Source organism: Triticum urartu, chromosome 7, assembly GCF_003073215.2.
Source record: "Triticum urartu cultivar G1812 chromosome 7, Tu2.1, whole genome shotgun sequence".
NCBI lineage: Eukaryota > Viridiplantae > Streptophyta > Magnoliopsida > Poales > Poaceae > Triticum > Triticum urartu.
In genome coordinates, this window is record NC_053028.1 from 635779573 (window position 1) to 635801332 (window position 21760).

The window sequence follows — 21760 nt, forward strand, 5'->3', positions numbered from 1 at the left end:
GCTCGATTGTTTTCCCGAGCCACATGGTGAAATTCGAGCCCCTCGAACCGAATTGACATCTTTAGGATGGCGTTTCAATAGGCCGCCATCTTCGGATCCTTGGCATCGAAGTCTCCTTTTATTTGGGATATTGCAAGGTTCGAATCCCCACACACCTCCAGGCGTGGATGCCCATGGAAACTGCCATCCGAAGACCATGTAATAGGGCTTCGTATTCGGCTGTGTTGTTGGAGTCTGTATATAGTATATGCAGTACGTATTGCACTGTATCTCTGGTTGGGGATGTCGGGACGACGCCAGCCCCCAGACCAGCCAGCATTTTGGAGCCGTCGAAGTGCATGATCCAATTGGAGTATGCGCCGTACTCTTTAGGGAGTTCGGCTTCCATCCATTCGGCGACAAAGTCGGCCAATACTTGCGATTTAATGGCTCGCTGAGGTTTGTATGTTATGTCGAACGGGAGGAGCTCAATGGCCCATTTGGCAATCCGGCCCGTGGCATCGCGGTTGTTTATAATATCATTAAGTGGCACTTCCGAGCCTACTGTAATCGAACACTCTTGAAAGTAGTGTCGCAGCTTCCAGGATGCCATGAATACCGCATAGGCTATCTTTTGATAATGTGGGTACCGCGATTTGCATGGAGTGAGGACAGTGGATACATAATATACCGGCTTTTGAAGAGGGAATTTATGTCCATCCGCTTCTCGTTCGACGACGAGCACTTTGCTTACAACTTGATGAGTTGCCGCAATGTACAACAACATTGGTTCGCCGATGTTTGGCGTGGCTAGGATTGGGTTGGTTGCCAGTATGGCTTTTATTTCTTCCGATCCGGCTATGGCAGCGTCCGTCCACTCGAAGTGTTCGGTGTGCCGAAGGAGGCGATAAAGGGGTAATGCCTTTTCTCCTAAGCGGGAGATAAAGCAGCTTAGAGCCGCCACACATCCAGTTAGTTTCTGGGTTTGTTTGAGGTCCGTTGGTATAGCCAACTGTGACAGAGCTCGGATTTTGGCCGGATTAGCTTCAATACCTCTACTGGAGACAATGAAGCCCAGGAGCTTTCCGGCTGGTACGCCTGAAACGCATTTTTCCGGATTGAGCTTGATATCGTATGTTCGGAGGTTGTCGAATGTGAGCCTCAAGTCGCCTATTAGAGAGTCGACGTGTTTGGTTTTAACGACCACATCATCTACGTATGCCTCTACTATTTTGCTGATCTGTTTCTCCAGACATGTCTGAATCATGCGCTAATATGTTGCGCCAGCGTTTTTGAGCCCAGAAGGCATTGTGTTAAAACAGAAGGGGCCGTATGGTGTGATAAATGCCGTTGCGGCTTGGTCGGACTCCGCCATCTTGATTTGGTGGTAGCCGGAGTATGCGTCAAGGAAACACAATGACTCGTGTCCTGCGGTAGCATCGATAATTTGAATAATGCGAGGGAGGGGGAAGGGATCCTTTGGGCAAGCCTTGTTGAGGTCCTTGAAGTCGAGACATAGGCGCCAGGATTTGTCCTTCTTTGGTACCATCACCAGGTTTGCTAGCCAGTCCGGGTGTTTTATTTCTCTAATGAACCCGACCTCCAATAATTTGGCTAGTTGCTCTCCCATAGCTTGTCTCTTAGGTTCAGAGAAACGCCGAAGAGCCTGCTTGACCAGCTTGAATCCCTTTAGGATATTGAGGATGTGCTCAACCAGCCTGCGTGGGATTCCTGGCATGTCTGAGGGGTGCCAGGCGAATATGTCCCAATTCTCGTGCAGGAACTCTCGTAGTGTGGCGTCCACGGCGGGGTTTAACTATGCCCCGATGGAGGCTGTTTTTGTAGGGTCCGTTGGGTGGACATGGAATTTGACTATTTCATCCGCTGGTTTAAAAGAGGTGGACTTGGATCTCTTGTCAAGTATCACGTCGTCCCTTGTCCACTATGGAGTGTAGCGCAGTTAATTCCTTGGCTGAAAGGGCTTCGGATAATGCCTCGAGGGCCAATGCGACTTTTTTGTTTTCGGCGCGGAGTGTTGTGTTCGGATCGCTAGCGAGAGTGATGATTCCGTTGGGCCCGGGCATTTTGAGCTTCATGTACCCATAATGGGGTATGGCTTGGAAGATCGTGAACGCCTCCCGTCCTAAAAGGGCGTGGTATCCACTACTGAATGGGGCCACTTGGAATGTAATTTCTTCGGACCTATAGTTCTCCGGCGTGCCGAATGCCACATCTAGTGTGATTTTCCTAGCACAGCGTGCTTCCCGACTGGGGATGATTCCTCTGAAGGTTGTGCTGCTTTGCTCAATGCGGTTCAGTCTATTTCCATTTTTTGAAGAGTTTCCTCATAAATGAGGTTTAATCCATCGCCGCCGTCCATGAGTACTTTGGTGAGTCGAAAGCCGTCCACGATTGGACTGAGGACCAGTGCAGCTGGTGCTTGGGCTGTTCAGAATTTAGGTTCGTCACTGGCATTGAAGGTAATAGCTGTGTCACTCCATGGATTTATTTCTGCCACGCGGCAGATTTCGGCAATGCTGCAGAGTGTTCGCTTGCGCCTATTATTTGATGCGAAGGTCTCAAAGACTGTTAATACCGTATTGTTATCCCTGGGATGGTGCTCTGTGGCATATGGGATGAGAAGATCCTCGCCACTTTTGGCCACCTGCCAGAGTATCCAACATGCTCTAAGGCTGTGTGTTGGTATGGTATCCGCTGTACTATGAATTTTGTAGGGTCCATTGAGCCATCCCTCCAATACGGTTCCATGCCCTGTAGAGGGTTTTTGCTTCTTTGTAATTAACTCGGGTGTCTTATGATAGTGCACCCTTTTACTTCAGATTGGGTGTATATTCGGAGCCGGATTATCCCAAAATTTCATTTCGGTTTTCCAGGCACTTTCCATCGCACAGTACTTTCACACTATGGACGCCAAGTCGGCGAAGCGTGATATGTCACAGCGACTTATGGCGTTAAGGATTCCCTTGTCCGTGCAGTTATTGCAGAAAAGTGAGACTGCATCTTCCTCGCAGTAGTCCTTAACCTTGTTCATCACAAGGAGGAATCTGGCCCAATAATGATGTACTGTTTCATGGGGCTCTTGCCTGATGTGGGAAAGATCATTTATGTCTGGGTGGGTGGGGTTTAATTGAATCCGAACCCTTACCCGATCTGGGATCCAGGGTCCGAGGAGTTTCCAATTTTGGAAGTTCCGGTTTCGGGGTGTTACCCGATAATCCTGGCCCGCTGCCTGACTCTAAGTTCAGGGATTGGATGTTGTCCTCCCGTGAACGGGCATCTGGCTTGAAGAGCTTGGGAATCCGTACATAGTTGGTCCTCAAGATAGAGGAAAGGTCGCCGCATTGTTCCTCCACCACTGCAATATGATGGGTGACCGGTGGAGAGTTAATCTCCCTTTGATCGGGTTTAAGCCCAATCCGATCATAGTCCGTAGCGACTCCCAAGGCGGCGATGCGATCCAAGAGCTGTTTAAGGAAGCGAGCTCCATTGGATCCATCTGTTCGGCGAGTGCCGATTTGACGTGGAGGCTGTTTTCGATGACCCGAGAAGTCATCGTCGGCGCGGCGGCCGAACAGTCGGTCATGATGAAACCGCCTAGCCGGAGAGTTTGGCCGACAGCCAAAGCTCCCCCAACAATAGTACCGTCTTTAAAGACGAGACGAGACATCCTTCCTTCTGGCAACGACACAGTGGAACTCTCAATGAAAGCACCAATATCGGTGTCAAAACCGGCGAACCTGGGTAAAAACATCGTGTCCCTTGTCTCCTGTTACCATCCGCCTAGACGCACAGTTCGGGACCCCCTACCCGAGATCCGCCGGTTTTGACACCGACACCTATGATGGAATTACTCACGCACAACGATGAGCATCATGCAATTGGTGATGGAGGATGGCTGATAATGACGATGGCGACGGATTCCCCTCTCCGGAGCCCCGAACGGACTCCAGATCCTCCCTCCCGAGAGTTTAGGGCTTGGCGGCGGCTCCATATCGTAAAACGTGATGAATCCTTCTCCCTGGTTTTTTTCTCCCCGAAAGTGAATATATGGAGTCCAGGTTGAGGTTGATGGAGCGTCAGGGGGCCCACGAGGCAGGGGGCGCGCCCAGGGGGTAGGGCGCGCCCCAAACTCTTAGCAAACTCTGTTTGCTCTTGTTGTTGTAACTATGTCAAGCCAGCATTCAAGTTTTCATCATAGATCATAACTAACCACATTTGCAATAATTCTCAGGTCTCACAATTACTCATATCAATAGCATAATCAACTAGCAAGTCATAATAATAAATCTCGGATGACAACACTTTCTCAAAACAGTCATAATATGATATAATAAGATGGTATCTCGCTAGCCCTTTCTGAGACCACAAAACATAAATGCAGAGCATCTTTAAAGATCAAGGACTGACTAGACATTGTAATTCATGGTAAAAGAGATCCAATCATAGTAATACCCAATATAAATTAACAGTGATGAATGCAAATGACGGCTGCGCTCTCCAGCTAGTGCTTTTTAATAAGAGGGTGATGACTCAACATAAAAGTAAATGGATAGGCCCTTCGCAGAGGGAAGCAGGGATTTGTAGAGGTGCCAGAGCTCGGTTTTGAAATAGAGATAAATTGTATTTTGAGCGGTATACTTTCATTGTCAACGTAACAACTAAGAGATGGCGATATCTTCCATGATAAGCACATTATAGGCGGTTCCCAAACAGAATGGTAAAGTTTATACTCCCCCTCCACCAACAAGCATCAATCCATGGCTTGCTCGAAACAACGAGTGCCTCCCACATACATCAGGTCCCAGGGGGAGTTTTGTTTGCAATTAATTTTGATTTAGTTTGCATAAAGCATGTGACTGGGCATCCCGGTGACCAGCCATTTTCTCGTGAGTGAGGAGCGGAGTCCACTCCTCTTGAGAATAACCCGCCTAACACGGAAGATAAGGGCAACCTTTGTTGATACATGAGCTATTCGAGCATACAAAACAGAATGTTTATTTGAAGGTTTAGAGTTTGGCACAGACAAATTTACTTGGAACGACAGGTAGATACCGCATATAGGAAGGTATGGTGGACTCATCTGGAATAACTTTGGGGTTTAAGGGATTGGATGCACAAGCAGTATTCCCGCTTAGTACAAGTGAAGGCTAGCAAAAGACTGGGAAGCGACCAACTAGAGAGCGACAAAAACCATGTACATGCATTAAAATTAATAAACATTGGATGCAAGCATGAGTAGGATATAACCCACCATGAACATAAATATTGTGAAGGCTATGTTGATTTGTTTCAACAACATGCGTGAACATGTGCCAAGTCAAGTCACTTAAATCATTGAGAGGAGGATACCACCCCATCATACCACATCATAATCATCTCAATAGCATGTTGGCACACAAGGTAGACCATTATAACTCATAGCTAATCAAGCATGGCACAATCAACTATGATCTCTAATTGTCATTGCAAACATGTTTATTCATAATAAGGTGAATCAAGAATGAGGGACTCATCATATTTACAAAAACAAAAGAGGTCGAGTTCATACCAGCTTTTCTCATCTCAGTCAGTCCATCATATATCATCATAATTGCCTTTCACTTGCACGACCGAACGGTGTGAATAATAATAAGAGTGCACGTGCATTGGACTAAGCTGGAATCTGCGAGCATTCAATAAACAGGAGAAGACAAGGCAATATGGGCTCTTGGTTAAATCAACAATAATGCGTATAAGAGCCACTTCAACAATTTAATTATGGTCTTCTCCTACTGACCCCCAAATAAAAGAAAAGAAATAAAACTATTTACATGGGAAAGCTCCCAACAAGCAAAAAGAAGAACGAGAAATATTTTTGGGTTTTATTTTTAATTATTACTACTACAGCAGAAAAAAATAAACTACTACTAATATTTTTTTGTTTTTCTTAAGGTTTAACAAACACACAAGAAGAAAGCAGGAAAAAGAAAATAAACTAGCATGGATATTACAGTGAAAAAGTATGAGCACCGACATCTAGCAATGAGTGTGTGAACATAAATGTAATGTCGGTGAGAAATACGTACTTCTCCAAGCTTAGGCTTTTGGCCTAAGTTGGTCTATGGCCACGGCTGGCCTGGCGGATATCCATAATAATAGTTATTGGGGTCGTACTGTGATGAGGAAGAATAGTTGGGATCATACTGTGATGAAGAAGAAGACTCTGACTGCCACTGGCTGACAGTCATCTCTGGATCCCAAGAGTAAACAGATTGTCGTGGAGGTTCATCTTGTGGTTCCTGTTCCGGGGCTGGTGCAGGATTCTTGTAAGCTTGGACGGCAGCCCACATAACGAGGTAGGGTCCTACAAAATTAAACAAAGAAGGAGCGGGCAATGTAATAGTTTGAGGATGATGTTTGTTAAAGAACAATTGATACTTAAGCTCTCCTGCCCTATTCTTAACAAGAAAATCATGTGCCACCATACTTTTATGATCTAGATAAACACGGGGCAGCACCTTTTCTTCCTTCTCAGCATGCCTAATAGGTATGTTAAAATGTGCAGCTAGGCGTGTGGCATAGACGCCTCCAAAGATGGGACCCTTAGTATAGTTCATACTTAACCGTCTAGCAATAATACCGCCCATACTAAAAGTGTTATCACTATATAAACCGTGGTGCAGAATAATTATATAAGGGATACTAAGGTTTCCACTGTTTCCGTGTCCAATTAAACAACGACTAGCAAATAATGCAAAGTAGCGTAAAACAGGAAAATGTATGCTAGTGATTCGTGCATCGGAAACCTTTCTAGTTTCTCCTACAGTGATAGTATCAATAAACCCAGCCACATCATCATGATGTGGTTCTTCTGTCTTGCCCTCAAAAGGGATTAAACAAATCCGACAGAAATCATAAAGTGACATCTCCTTATGCTCATCATATAAATGAAACTCCACCGTAGGTGGTGAGTTTCTAGAATGAAAATGAAAGTTTTGCACAAAAGTATTTGTGAGTAAGAGATACTGATCGCATTGGTCATGGAGGAAAGCGGTGAGGCCTACGTTGTGAGCCAATTCATGAAAATCTTCATAGATACCGACTGCTCTCAAGAAATCCTCAGAAGGCCATTCACACGCCCGAATCTCCGCGGTGCGCGCCAAATTATACTTAGGCTTCGGTGCCTTTTCCTTCGAGCTTTGGCTCGATGAGCCCCTCAAAAATCTCCTAATTATTTTTCTGAAATAATCTGAAATTTTTAGTAACTTCAAACAAAAATGAACCAACTTCAATAATATTGATAGCAACTACTCCTACAAGTGCCTAGAGCCTATATCAAGCATTAGAACTACTTGGAACCATATAAATTTGACATGCAAGCTCAAGAACATGGTCACCTATGCAGCACAAGTTTTCAAAGAATAAAGAACTAGAACAAAAACTAATTGGACCAATGGAGGAGCCACATACCAAAGAACAATCTCCCCAAGCAGTTTTGTGAGAGGTGCTTTGAGCAAGGAGATCGAAAATCACAGCAAAAGTGGCTGGAACTCGTGCTTGGGTTGGTTTTTCGGGTTTGTGTGAGACAGAGGAAGAAGATGGGTGCTAGGATAAGTGGAGGACGGCCACCATGGGCCCACGAGGTAGGGGGCGCGCCCTGGGGGGGGGGGCGCCCACCACCCTCGTGGCCAGGTGGCATCTCCTCCCGCGGTAATTTTTGCACATTAAATCCTCAAATATTCCCGAAAAATCATATTAAATTGGCATGTCATTCTGAGGACTCTTATTTTCGGGATATTTTTATATTGCACGGGTAAGTCAGGAAACAGACAGAAAATACTATTTTTACTTTATTTAATATAAATAACAGAAAGTAAAAGTGGGGTACAGAAGGTTGTGCTTCTAGTTTCATCCATCTCTTGCTCATCAAAAAGAATCCACTAACAAGGTTGATCAAGTCTTGTTAACAAACTTGTTCCGATAATCATGAAACCGGAGAAATTTCGAATAACACTAAGTTACCTCAAAGGGGATATGCACATCCCCTATAATAAGTATATCATATTTCTTCTTGACAGTAGGAAGAGGAAATTCAAAACCTCCAAATATAATCGATGGAATTTTTCCAATAGAGTTGATACTATGAACTTGAGGTTGTTTCCTCGGAAAGTGTACCATATGCTCATTACCATTAACATGAAAAGTGACATTGCCTTTGTGGCAATCAATAACAGCCCCTGCAGTATTAAGAAAAGGTCTTCCAAGAATAATAGACATACTATCATCCTCGGGAATATCAAGTATAACAAAGTCCGTTAAAATAGTAACATTTGCAACCATAATAGGCACATCCTCACAAATACCGACAGGTATAGCAGTTGATTTATCAGCCATTTGCAAAGATATTTCAGTAGGTGTCAACTTATTCAAGTCAAGTCTATGATATAAAGAGAGAGGCATAACAGTAACACCGGCTCCAAGATCACATAAAGCAGTTTTAATATAATTTCTTTTAATGGAGCAAGGTATAGTAGGTACTCCGGGGTCTCCAAGTTTCTTTGGTATTCCACCCTTAAAAGTATAATTAGCAAGCATGGTGGAAATCTCAGCTTTCGGTATCTTTCTTTTATTAGTAATGATATCCTTCATATATTTAGCATAAGGATTTTTTTTGAGCACATCAGTTAACCGCATACGCAAAAAGATAGGCCTAATCATTTCAGCAAAGCACTCAAAATCCTCATCATCCTTTTTCTTGGATGGTTTCGGAGGAAAAGGCATGGGTTTCTGAACCCAAGGTTCCCTTTCTTTACCATGTTTCCTAGCAACAAAGTCTCTTTTATCATAACGTTGATTCTTTGATTGTGGGTTATCAAGATCAACAGCAGGTTCAATTTCTACATCATTATCATTACTAAGTTGAGCATCATCATGAACATCATCATTAATATTTTTACTAGGTTCATGTTCATTACCAGATTGTGTTACAGTATCAGACATAGATATATCATTTGGATTATCAGGTGGTTCAGCAATAGGTTCACTAGAAGTTTGCACAGTTCTATCATTTTTCTTCTTCTTCTTTTTAGAAGAACTAGGAACATCAATATTATTTCTTTGAGAATCTTGCTCGATTCTCTTAGGGTGGCCTTCAGGATATAAAGGTTCCTGAGTCATTCTACCAGTTCTAGTAGCCACTCTAACAGCATAATCATTTTTCTTATTATTCATTTCATCAAGCACTTCTTTTTGAGCCTTAAGTACTTGTTCTACTTGAGTGGTAACCATAGAAGCATGTTTGCTAACAAGTTTAAGTTCACCTTTAATATTAGCCATATAATCACCCAAGCATCTAATCATATAAGCATTTTCTTTTAATTGTCTACCAAAATAAGCATTGAAGTCGTCTTGCTTAAACATAAAGTTATCAAACTCATCCAAGCACTGACTAGCAATTTTAGTAGGAGGAACTTTAGTTTTATCATATATGTAGAGAGAATTTACCTTTACTACCTGTGTCGGGATATCGGGATCAGAAGGTTCTTCAGTAAATAAAGAATTGAGATCATATGTTTCTTCAACAGGCGGTATATTAAGACCATGTATTTCTTCAATAGGAGGTAAATTCTTAACGTCTTCAGCTTTAATACCTTTTTCTTTCATAGATTTCTTTGCCTCTTGCATATCTTCGGGACTGAGAAATAGAACACTTCTCTTCTTCGGAGTTAGTTTAGGAATAGACTCAATAATTGGAGCAGGAGATGGCTCAGGAGCTGGCTCAGGAGGTGGCTCAGGAGGTGCCCAATTATTTTCATTTGTCAACATATTATTCAATAGAATTTCAGCTTCATCCGGTGTTCTTTCCCTGAAAAGAGAACCAGCACAACTATCCAGGTAATCTCTGGAAGCATCGGTTAGTCCATTATAAAAGATATCAAGTATTTCAGGTTTCTTAAGAGGATGATCAGGCAAAGCATTAAGTAACTTGAGAAGCCTCCCCCAAGCTTGTGGGAGACTCTCTTCTTTAATTTGCACGAAGTTGTATATTTCCCTCAAAGCAGCTTGTTTCTTATGAGCAGGGAAATATTTAGCAGAGAAGTAATAAATCATATCCTGGGGACTATGCACACAACCAGGATCAAGAGAATTAAACCATATCTCAGCATCACCCTTTAATGAGAACGGAAATATTTTGAGTATATAAAAGTAACGCGATCTCTCATCATTAGTGAACAGGGCAGCTATATCATTTAACTTAGTAAGATGTGCCACAACAGTTTCAGATTCATAGCCATAAAACGGACCAGATTCAACCAAAGTAATTATATCAGGATCAACAGAGAATTCATAATCCTTATCAGGAACACATATAGGTGAAGTAGCAAAAGCAGGATCGGGTTTCATTTTATCTCTAAGTGATTCTTTGTTCCATTTAATTAATGACCTCTTAAGCTCATATCTATCTCTGCAAGCTAAAATAGCGGCAGAAGATTCCATATCAAAAAGATAGCCCTCAGGAATAACAGGCATATTTTCATCATCACTATCATCATCGTATTCAGATTCAATAATTTCTTTTTCTCTAGCCCTAGCAATTTGTTCATCAAGAAATTCACTAAGGGGCACAGTAGTATCAGGCATAGAAGCAGTTTCATCATAAGTATCATGCATAGCAGAAGTGGCATCATCAATAACATGCGACATATCAGAACGAATAGCAGAGCAGGTGCAGGTGTCGCAAACTTACTCATAATAGAAGGTGAATCAAGTGCAGAGCTAGATGGCAGTTCCTTACCTCCCCTCGTAGTTGAGGGATAGATCTTGGTTTTTGGATCTCTCAAGTTCTTCATAGTGTCCAGCAGATATAAATCCCAAGTGACTCAAAGAATAGAGCTATGCTCCCCCGCAACGGCGCCAGAAATTAGTCTTGATAACCCACATGTATAGGGGATCGCAACAGCTTTCGAGGGTAGAGTATTCAACCCAAATTTATTGATTCGACACAAGGGGAGCCAAAGAATATTCTCAAGTATTAGCAGCTGAGTTGTCAATTCAGCCACACCTGGGAACTTATTATCTGCAGCAAAGTGTTTAGTAGCAAAGTAATATGATAGTGGTGGTAGCGGCAACAAAAGTAAAGACAGCAAAACTAATGTTTTTGGTATTTTGTACTGATTGTAACAGTAGCAGCGGGAATGTAAATAAGCGAGAACCAGTATACGGCAAACTCGTAGGCACCGGATCAGTGATGGATAATTATGCCGGATGTGGTTCATCATGTAACAGTCATAACATAGGGTGACACAGAACTAGCTCCAATTCATCAATGTAATGTAGGCATGTATTCCGTATATAGTCATACGTGCTTATGGAAAAGAACTTGCATGACATCTTTTGTCCTACCCTCCCGTGGTAGCGGGGTCCTATTGGAAACTAAGGGATATTAAGGCCTCCTTTTAATAGAGAACCGGAACAAAGCATTAGCACATACTGAATACATGAACTCCTCAAACTATGGTCAACTCCGGGAGTGGTCCCGATTATTGTCACTTCGGGGTTGCCGGATCATAACACATAGTAGGTGACTATAGACTTGCAAGATAGGATCAAGAACTCACATATATTCATGAAAACATAATAGGTTCAGATCTGAAATCATGGCACTCGGGCCCTAGTGACAAGCATTAAGCATAGCAAAGTCATAGCAACATCAATCTCAGAACATAATGGATACTAGGGATCAAACCCTAACAAAACTAACTTGATTACATGATAAATCTCATCCAACCCATCACCATCCAGCAAGCCTACGATGCAATTACTCACGAACGGCGTCGAGCATCATGAAATTGGTGATGGAGGATGGTTGATGATGACGACGGCAACGAATCCCCCTCTCCGGAGCCCCGAACGGACTCCAGATCAGCCCTCCCGAGAGGTTTTAGGGCTTGGCGGCGGCTCCGTATCGTGAAACGCGATGATTTCTTCTCTCTTATTTTTTTCTCTCCGAAAGCAAATATATAGAGTTGGAGTTGGCGTCGGAGGGTTTCCAGGGGGCCCACGAGGTAGGGGGCGCGCCATGGGAGGGGGGGGGGCGCCCCCCACCCTCGTGAGAAGGGTGTGGGCCCCCTGGTCTTCATCTTTGGCAAGGATTTTTTTATTTTTTTTCTAAGATGTTCCGTGGAGTTTCAGGTCATTCTGAGAATATTTGTTTTCTGCACATAAAACAACACCATGGCAATTCTGCTGAAAACAACATCAGTCCGGGTTAGTTCCATTCAAATCATACAAGTTAGAGTCCAAAACAAGGGCAAAAGTGTTTGGAAAAGTAGATACGACGGAGACGTATCACGGGGTCCTTACGGAAACTAGGGGATATTAAGGCCTCCTTTTAATAGAGTACCGGAACAAAGCATTAACACATAGTGAATACATGAACTCCTCAAACTACGGTCATCACCGGTGAGGATCCCGATTATTGTCACTTCGGGGTTAATGGATCATAACACATAATAGGTGACTATAGACTTGCAAGATAGGATCAAGAACACTTGTCGGTGTCAAAACCGTCGGATCTCGTGTAGGGGGTCCCGAACTGTGCGTCTAAGGCGGATGGTAACAGGAGGCAGGGGACACGATGTTTTTACCTAGGTTCGGGCCCTCTTGATGGAGGTAAAACCCTACGTCTTGCTTGATTATTCTTGATAGTATGAGTAGTACAAGAGTTGATCTACCACGAGATCGGAGAGGCTAAACCCTAGAAGCTAGCCTATGGTATGATTGTATGTTGTCCTACGGACTAAAACCCTCCGGTTTATATAGACACTGGAGGGGGCTAGGGTTACACAAGGTCGGTTACAAAGGAGGAGATATACATATCCGTATTGCCTAGCTTGCCTTCCACGCCAAGTAGAGTCCCATCCGGACACGAGACGAAGTCTTCAATCTTGTATCTTCATAGTCCAACAGTCCGGCCAAAGGATATAGTCCGGCTGTCTGAAGACCCCCTAATCTAGGACTCCCTAAGTAGCCCCTGAACCAGGCTTCAATGACGATGAGTCTGTCGCGCAATGTTGTCTTCGGCATTGCAAGGCGGGTTCCTCCTCCGAATACACCACAGAAGAATTTGAATACAAGGATAGTGTCCGACCCTACAAAATAAGTTCCGCATACCACCGTAGAGAGAATAATATTTCCACAAATCCAGTCTGCTGACACGTTTTGGTAGCATGACATCATGCCATGGCCCGGTAATTATTCGAACCATTTTTCCTTAACCAGCCCCGCACATAACGCGAGGCGGTTTCTTGACACGTCTTGTCAAAGCAGAGATCGTGTTCCCCTTATTACGGGATTCTCATCAATACGGGGGTGGGTAACCCAACCGCGCCATCAATTACGGCGCTTGGGGGATAAGCGAGTTTTACCAGGCTAGTGGGGGCGCATAGTTTAGTCCTCCCTTATAAAGGGATAAGATCTCACCTTTTTATAATCACGCCTTATTCCTCCTTGCTCATCCATTCTCGCGCACTCGAGCTCCAGCGCCCAAGTCCGCATCCTCCTCCTCAACTCTCTCCAAAACATGTCCGAAGCGGGAGGCAAGTGGATGGCCTCCTCCGTCACGGAGGGGCACATCAAAAAGTTGCGGGGAGCCGGATACTTAGCCGCGGACATCGCGCACCGGCTGCCAGCCGCGGGGCAGGTCATCCCTACCCCAGAACCTCACGAGAGGGTGGTCTTCCTCCCCCACTTCGTCCGCGGACTAGGGTTTCCCCTCCATCCATTTGTCAGCGGCCTCATATTCTATTATGGGTTGGACTTTCACGATCTGGCCCCGAACTTCATCCTCAACATCTCGGCGTTCATCATCATGTGCGAGGCTTTCCTCCGCATCCGGCCCCACTTCTGCCTATGGCTGAAGACCTTCAATATCAAGCCAAGGGTTGTAGGTGGACAACAAGCGGAATGCGGCGGAGCCATGGTGGGCAAAATGCCCAACGTTGCATGGCTCGAGGGCTCCTTCATGGAGACCATAAAGGGGTGGCAGTCGGGGTGGTTCTACATCACCGAGCCACGCGACACCAACTGGGTGGCGGCCCCGAGTTTCGATCCGGAATCCCCACGGGGCTCACTTCCTGGAAGGAGAAGGGCCTGTCCTGGGGTTCATCGGTGGAGCTGGACGGACTCCAGAAGTGTATCCGGAACATGACAAGAAAGAAACTTAAGCTTGTCAACATAGTCCAAGTCATGCTCTTCCGCCGGATCCTCCCGTGTCAATAACAGGATTTCAACTTATGGGAGTTCGACCCGGCCCGGCACCAGACTCTAAGCGAGCTCTTCGACACGACGCACAAAGACGTCTGGAGGGTGCTGTTCAAGGGCGCCGAGGTCCCTCCGTCTCTCACCGAGGACCACGGGCTAAGCGTGAAGCGCCCTGCGAATCCGGTAAGTTCTGTACATTTGGTAGGATATTTATTTCCCATAGCTTAACCATGTGAGGGGTCTAAGCTCCCATGCCTTTAACAGGACTGGGTGGAGGCATCGGAGCAGATTGACTATCCGCTCCCCCTGGAAGGAGCTCGGGCAGTTCGATCTGCTCCAGATGGCCAAGCGAGTTGGCCCGCAGTGCGAAGCCGCCGAATACAAAGATCTGTCCGGGGACAAAAGTCTCACCCTGGACAGCATCGCTATCGATGATCGAAGGAGCCATCAAGCCTAACGGCGACGACACAGAGGAACTCCCTGAACACTCATATATTGATGAAAACATAATAGGTTCAGATGTGAAATCATGGCACTCGGGCCCTAGTGACAAGCATTAAGCATAGCAACATCAATCTCAGAACATAGTGGGTACTAGGGATCAAACCCTAACAAAACTAACTCGATTACATGATAGATCTCATCCAACCCATCACCGTCCAGCAAGCCTACGATGGAATTACTCACGCACGGTGGTGAGCATCATCAAATTGGTGATGGAGGATGGTTGATGATGATGATGGCGACGGATTCCCCTCTCCGGAGCCCCGAACGGACTCCAGATCAGCCCTCCCGAGAGGTTTTAGGGCTTGGCGGCGGCTCCGTATCGTAAAACACGATGAATTCTTCTCTCTGATTTTTTTCTCCCCGAAACACAATATATAGAGTTGGAGTTGGAGTCGGAGGAGCTCCAGGGGCCCCACGAGGTAGGGGGCGCGCCCTAGGGGGGCAGGCGCGCCTCCCACCCTCGTGGACAGGTGGTGGGCCCCCTGTCCTTCATCTTTTGCAGGTATTTTTTATATTTTCCAAGAAGTTGCTCCTTGAAGTTTCAGGTCATTCCGAGAACGTTTGTTTCTGCACATAAATAACATCATGGTAATTCTGCTGAAAACAACATCAGTCCGGGTTAGTTCCATTCAAATCATGTAAGTTAGAGTTCAAAACATGGGCAAAAGTGTTTGGAAAAGTAGATACGATGGAGACGTATCAACTCCCCCAAGCTTAAACCTTTGATTGTCCTCAAGCAATTCAGTTGACAAACTGAAAGTGATAAAGAAAAACTTTTACAAACTCTATTTGCTCTTGTTGTTGTAAATATGTAAAGCCAACATTCAAGTTTTCAGCAAAGATTATAACTAACAACATTTGCAATAACGCTTAGGTCTCAAGTTTACTCATATCAACAGCATAATCAACTAGCGAGCAATAATAATAAATCTCGGATGACAACACTTTCTCAAAACAATCATAATATTATATAACAAGATGGTATCTCGCTAGCCCTTTCTGAGACCGCAAAACATAAATGCAGAGCACCTTTAAAGACCAAGCACTGACTAGACATTGTAATTCATGGTAAAAGAGATCCAGTCAAGTCATACTCAATGTAAACTAACAGTAATGAATGCAAATGACAGCGGTGCTCTCCAACTGGTGCTTTTTAATAAGAGGATGATGACTCAGCATAAAAGTAAATAGATAGGCCCTTCGCAGAGGGAAGCAGGGATTTGTAGAGGTGCCAGAGCTCGGTTTTGAAATAGAGATGAATAATATTTTGAGCGGTGTACTTTCATTGTCAACATAACAACCAAGAGATGGCAATATCTTCCATGCTACACACATTATAGGCGGTTCCCAAACAGAATGTAAAGTTTATACTCCCCCTTCCACCAACAAGCATCAATCCATGGCTTGCTCGAAACAACGAGTGCCTACAACTAATAAGAGTCCCAGGGGGAGTTTTGTTTGCAATTATTTTGATTTAGTTTGCATAAAGCATGGGACTGGGCATCCAGGTGACAAGCCATTTATCTCGTGAGTGAGGAGCGGAGTCCACTCCTCTTGAGAATAACCCGCCTAACATGGAAGATACAGACAACCCTAGTTGATATATGAGCTATTCGAGCATACAAAACAGGATATTTATTTGAAGGTTTAGAGTTTGGCACATACAAATTTACTTGGAACGGCAGGTAGATACCGTATATGGGTAGCTATAGTGGACTCATGTGGAATAACTTTGGGGTTTAAGGGATTGGATGCACAAGCAGTATTCCCGCTTAGTACAGGTGAAGGCTAGCAAAAGACTGGGAAGCGACCAGCTAGAGACCGACAACAGTCATGAACATGCATTAAAATTAATCAACATCGAGTGCAAGCATGAGTAGGATATAATCCACCATGAACATAAATATCGTGAAGGCTATGTTGATTTTGTTTCAACTACATGCGTGAACATGCGCCAAGTCAAGTCACTTAAATCATTCAGAGGAGGATACCACCCTATCATACCACATCACAACCATTTTAATAGCATGTTGGTATGCAAGGTAAACCATTATAACTCATAGCTAATCAAGCATGGCACAAGAAACTATGATCTCTAGTTGTCATTGCAAACATGTTTATTCATAATAGGCTGAATCAGGAACGATGAACTAATCATATTTACAAAAACAAAAGAGGTTGAGTTCATACCAGCTTTTGTTATCTCAGTCAGTCCATCATATATCGTCATAATTGCCTTTCACTTGCACGACCGAACGATGTGAATAACAATAATAGTGCACGTGCATTGGACTAAGCTGGAATCTGCAAGCATTCAATAAACAGGAGAAGACAAGGCAATATGGGCTCTTTTGTCAGATCAAAAATAATGTATATAAGAGCCACTTCAACAATTTAATTATGTTCTTCTCCTATCATCCCCCAAAGAAAAGAAAAGAAATAAAACTATTTGCACGGGAGAGCTCCCAACAAGTAAAAGAAGAACAAGAAATCTTTCTGGGTTTTCATTTTAATTACTACTACAAGCATGGAAAGTAAAAAAGCTACAACTATTTTTTTTTTGTTTTTTCTTATGGTTTATCAAACACACAAGAAGAAAGCATAAAAAGGAAATTAAACTAGCATGGATGATACAAATGAAAAAGTATGAGCACCGACATCTAGCAATGAGTGTGTGAACATAAATGTAATATCGGTGGGAAATACGTACTCCCCCAAGCTTAGGCTTTTGGCCTAAGTTGGTCTATGGCCACGGCTGGCCTGACGGATATCCATAATAATAGCTGGGGTCATACTGAGATGCAGCGGCTATCGCCTCCTGAGCTGCAGCATGGCGATGAGCGGCCTCCGCTCTCCTCTCGTACTCATCTGCCTCCTCTCTGGTAATAACATATCTTCCTTTTTCCTGATGATCAAAGAAGGTAGGAGCAGGGAGAGTAATATGGACAGCACGACGTCTGTCAAAGATTAGTCGATACTGGAGAGGTGATTCGTTCCTCTCGACAAACTGGTGGTGAACCATAGCATTAAAGTCTAGGTAAGCAGGGGGTGATTCAATATCATCTTCGCGTATGGCTACACCAAGAAAATCAGCTAAGCGGGTTGCATAATTCCACCAAAGAAATCTCCATTGAATCTATTATTATGCAACCTACGTGCAACAATGGCTCCCAAATTATAAGACTTATCTCCTAACACAGCACTCCTAAGAATACTAAGGTCAGGGACACACATGTGACATGCTTCATCTTTACCATTAATGCATGTACCTATGAAGAGAGCAAAATAATGTATAGCAGGAAAGTGAATGCTCCCTATGGTGGCTTGTTTTATATCTCTAGATTCTCCCACAGTTATGCTAGCAAGAAAATTTCTAAATTCAGATTTGCCGGGTTCACTAGCACTACCCCATTGTGGAAGTTTGCAAGCATTGGTAAAATCCTCTAAGTCCATAGTGTAAGATTTTTCATAGAGATCAAATAGGACAGTTGGAGAATTATGTGAAGATGAAAATTCAAACCTCCTCACAAAGGTACTAGTGAGATTGTGATACTGGCTGCACTTCTCTTCCTCGAACCTAGGACAGTTGGAGAAATATGCGTTGAATTCTTCCTTAATTCCTGCTCGATCCATAGAGTTTTCAGAAGGCCACTCACAAGGACGCACTGGAGCGTCTCTTGGTGGCTCTTCATCAGCATCGCGCATTGCAAGCCTGGGTCCTTGCTTCCTTGAAGAAGCACCTTGGAACATTTTCCTAAGCATTTTTCTTCCTCTGAAAAATTCTGAAAATTTTTAGTAACTTCAAAATAAAAGTAAACCAAACTCAATAATATTGATAGCAACTACTCCTACAAGTGCCTAGAGCCTATATCATGCATCAAAACTACTTGGAACCATATAAATTTGACATGCAAGCTCAAGAACATGGTCACCTAGGCAGCACAAATTTGCAATGAATAAATCACTAGAACAAAAACTAATTTGACCAATGGAGGAGTCACATACCAAGGAACAATCTCCCCAAGCAGTTTTGTGAGAGGTGCTTTGAGCAAGGAGATCGAAAATGGTAGCAAAACGAGCTTGGACTCGGGTTTGAGCTGGTTATTCGTGTTTGGGGGAGGAAGAAGGAGTGTGTGGGTGAAAGAATAAGTGGAGCAGGGCCACCGTGGGCCCACGAGGCAGGGGGCGCGCCCAGGGGGGTAGGGCGCGCCCTCCACCCTTGTGGGCAGGTGGTTGACCCCCCTGCTATGTTCTTAGTGCCAAATATTCTCAAATATTCCAGAAAAAATCATATTTAAATTTCAGGGCATTTGGAGAACTTTTATTTTCGGGGTATTTTTATATTGCACGGATAATCAGATAACAGACAGAAAAATACTATTTTTATTTTATTTAATATAAATAACAGAAAGTAAAAGGAGGGTATAGAAGGTTGTGCCTTCTAGTTTCATCCATCTCATGATCATCAAAAGGAATCCACTAACAAGGTTGATCAACGGGGATATGTTACCTCAACGGGGATATGCACATCCCCAATAATAAGAATATCATATTTCTTCTTGACAATAGGAAGAGGAAATTCAAAACCTCCAAATATAATCGATGGAATTTTTCCAATAGAGTAGATGCTATGAACTTGAGGTTGTTTCCTCGGAAAGTGTACCGTGTGCTCATTACCATTAACATGAAAAGTGACATTGCCTTTAGTGCAATCAATAACAGCCCCTGCAGTATTCAAAAAGGGTCTTCCAAGAATAATAGACATACTATCGTCCTCGGGAATATCAACAATAACAAAGTCCGTTAAAATAGTAACGTTTGCAACTACAACAGGCACATCCTCACAAATACCGACATGTATAGTAGTTGATTTATCAGCCACTTGCAAAGATATTTCAGTAGGTGTCAACTTATTCAAATCTAGTCTACGATATAAAGAGAGAGGCATAACACTAACACCGGCTCCAAGATCACATAAAGCAGTTTTAACATAGTTTCTTTTAATGGAGCATGGTATAGTGGGTACTCCTAGATCTCCAAGTTTCTTTGGTATTCCACCCTTAAAAGTATAATTAGCAAGCATGATAGAAATTTCAGCTTCCCGTATCTTTCTTTTATTAGTAACAATTTCTTTCATATACTTAGCATAAGGATTCATTTTGAGCATATCAGTTAATCGCATACGCAAAAAGATTGGTCTAATCATTTCAGCAAAGCGCTCAAAATCCTCATCATCCTTTTTCTTGGATGGTTTGGGAGGAAAAGGCATGGGTTTCTGAACCCATGGTTCTCTTCCTTTACCGTGTTTCCTAGCAACAAAGTCTTTCTTATCATAACGTTGATTCTTTGATTGTGGGTCATCAAGATCAACAGCAGGTTCAATTTCTATATCATTATCATTACTAGGTTGAGCATCATAATGAACATTATTATTAGCATTATCACTAGTTTTAGTTTCATTACTAGATTGAGTTTCAGCATCAGAGATAGAAATATCATTTGGATTCTTAGGTGTTTCAGTAATAGGTTCACTAGAAGCATGCAAAGTCCTATCATTTTTCTTTTTCTTCCTATTAGAAGGACTAGGTGCATCTATATTATTTCTCTGAGAATCTTGCTCAATTCTCTTAGGATCGCCTTCAGGATACAAAGGTTCCTGAGTCATTCTACCACCTCTAGTCATGACTCTAACAACATTATCATTATTCTTACTATTCAATTCATTGAGCAAATCATTTTGAGCTTTAAGTACTTGTTCTACTTGAGTGGTAACCATAGAAGCATGTTTACTAATAAGTTTAAGTTCACCTTTGACATTAGCCATATGATCACCCAAGTGTTCAAGCATATTTGAATTGTATTTCAATTGTCTACCAAAATAAGCATTAAAGTCTTCTTGCTTAGCCATAAATTTATCAAACTCATCTAAGCATGGGCTAGCGAACTTAGTAAATGGGATTTCAGCTTTATCATATCTATAGAGAGAATTTATCTTTACTACGTGTGTCGGGTTATCAAGACAATGAGTTTCTTCAATAGGTAAAGGATTAAGATCATATGTTTCTTCAACAGGCGGTAAATTAAGACCATGTATTTCTTCAATAGGAGGTAAATTCTTAACGTCTTCAGCTTTAATACCTTTTTATTTCATAGATTTCTTTGCCTCTTGCATATCTTCAGGACTGAGAAATAAAATACTCCTCTTCTTCGGAGTTGGTTTAGGAATAGGCTCAGGAATTGGCTCCGGAGGTGTCCAATTATTTTCATTTGTCAACATATTATTCAATAGAATTTCAGCTTCATCCGGCGTTCTTTCCCTGAAAATAGAACCAGCACAACTATCCAGGTAATCTCTCGAAGCATTGGTTAGTCCATTATAAAAGATATCAAGTATTTCATTTTTCTTAAGAGGATGATCAGGCAAAGCATTAAGTAATTGGAGAAGCCTCCCCCAAGCTTGTGGGAGACTCTCTTCTTCAATTTGCACAAAATTATATATATCCCTTAAAGCAGCTTGTTTCTTATGAGCAGGGAAATATTTAGCAGAGAAGTAATAAATCATATCCTGGGGACTACGCACACAACCAGGATCAAGAGAATTAAACCATATCTTAGCATCACCCTTTAATGAGAACAGAAATATTTGAAGGATATAAAAGTAATGAGTTCTCTCATCATTAGTGAACAGGGTAGCTATATCATTTAATTTAGTAAGATGTGCCACAACAGTTTCAGATTCATAGCCATGAAAAGGATCATATTCAATCAAAGTAATTATATCAGGATCAACAGAGAATTCATAATCCTTATCGGTAACACAGATAGGTGAAGTAGCAAAAGCAGGGTCAGGTTTCATCCTAGCATTTAGAGATTGCTTATTCCATTTAGCCAATAACCTCTTAAGTTCGTATCTATCTTTGCAAGCTAAAATAGCTAAAGAAGCTTCTTTATCAAAAACATAACCCTCAGGAATAACAGGCAAGTCATCATCATCAATTTCATCAGTATTATC